Genomic DNA, 1244 nt, shown 5'->3' on the forward strand with positions numbered 1-1244 from the left:
CCCCCCGTGTTTCCAGCCAGCAGGCTGGGCTCCAGACAACCCACTGGGTTTTTCGCATGGGTTTTCTGCTGGTTTTGCTCCTTTCATGGAGATCATTTGTTGTTCGACATTTTCTGCTGCCTGCAGGTCAATCCGGGCTTACACAGAGCAGGAAATACAACATTTGAAGAGCAGCAGCTGCGAGGGGTCAGCCTCTCCTCCTGTTTAACCTTAATCCATGAACAGGCCCAGCCGCTTTCCTCCCCATCAAAGCTCCATCCACTTGGTCCCGTCACCATTCGGGAAGGCAGTGACACCATGGGCCCATGGGACAGGCCCATCCTCACGCCAGAGCACACAGACACAGGCTTGCCAGGATGATCAAAGTGACTCCTCTGAGCAGAAAGCAAAGCAAACCCAGACACTTCCCCAGCCCCTTTTCCTTTGCCCAGATGGTGTTTGTCCAGAGGGACATCAGCTCTGGACATCCAGAAGGGAAACTCCCTCTCACAGAGGCAAAATTCCCTGTTAAATGCACCCCTTGAATTACCTGAGCGTGGCATCTGTACGGTTTTGGTGCGCCCAAGGGCTCCCATCTGCAGATTGCCTAGAGCGGGGGCAGCACAAGGCTCTGCATTTACAGCAGGAGGGGAAAATCCAGCAGAAAACAAATTACCCCCAAAACGTACACGGAGAGACACAGCCACGTGCATGAACACACGCGTGCGCGAGTCAGGAAACAAACGGGCTGGTGGGGAGGAAATGCAACGACTGAAATGTCCGAGTTGGATCTGATTTTCACGTTTGGTTTATTTTGCAGCCATTTTGAATCTTCGGGACATCCCCGTGATCCCAGACCCCCTCTGGCTGAGATGGGGCCGGGGAGGTGGGTTTGCTCTCGCCTTTAAGGCCTCTGCCCCCCCCCACCATCGCACCAGAGCATGCAGCCGCTCACACCGGTTCCTAGCGCGCCGCGGGGCAGCGCGGGCAGGGTACGCACCAGGGGAACGAGAACCCGTCCTCAAGGACACCAACTCGCCCCCAGGCCCTGGTAGAGAAGAACAATAATAATAATAATAATCTCAACAAAACCGCTGAAATGGAGCATGACTGCGCAAAGGCCACCCTGCATGTGCCCGGAGGGCTCAGGAGTCCCCGGAGCGATGGGCTGCGCTGTCCCCTCGGGCTCTGAGCAGGATTTTGCAGCCATGAGCCAGGTCCTGCTGGCTTTACAGAGCCGGGGACCACCCCCAGCCCCCCCCATG

This window comes from Egretta garzetta, unplaced genomic scaffold, assembly GCF_000687185.1.
Source record: "Egretta garzetta isolate BGI_Z169 unplaced genomic scaffold, ASM68718v1 scaffold4, whole genome shotgun sequence".
NCBI classification, from domain to species: Eukaryota; Metazoa; Chordata; class Aves; order Pelecaniformes; family Ardeidae; genus Egretta; species Egretta garzetta.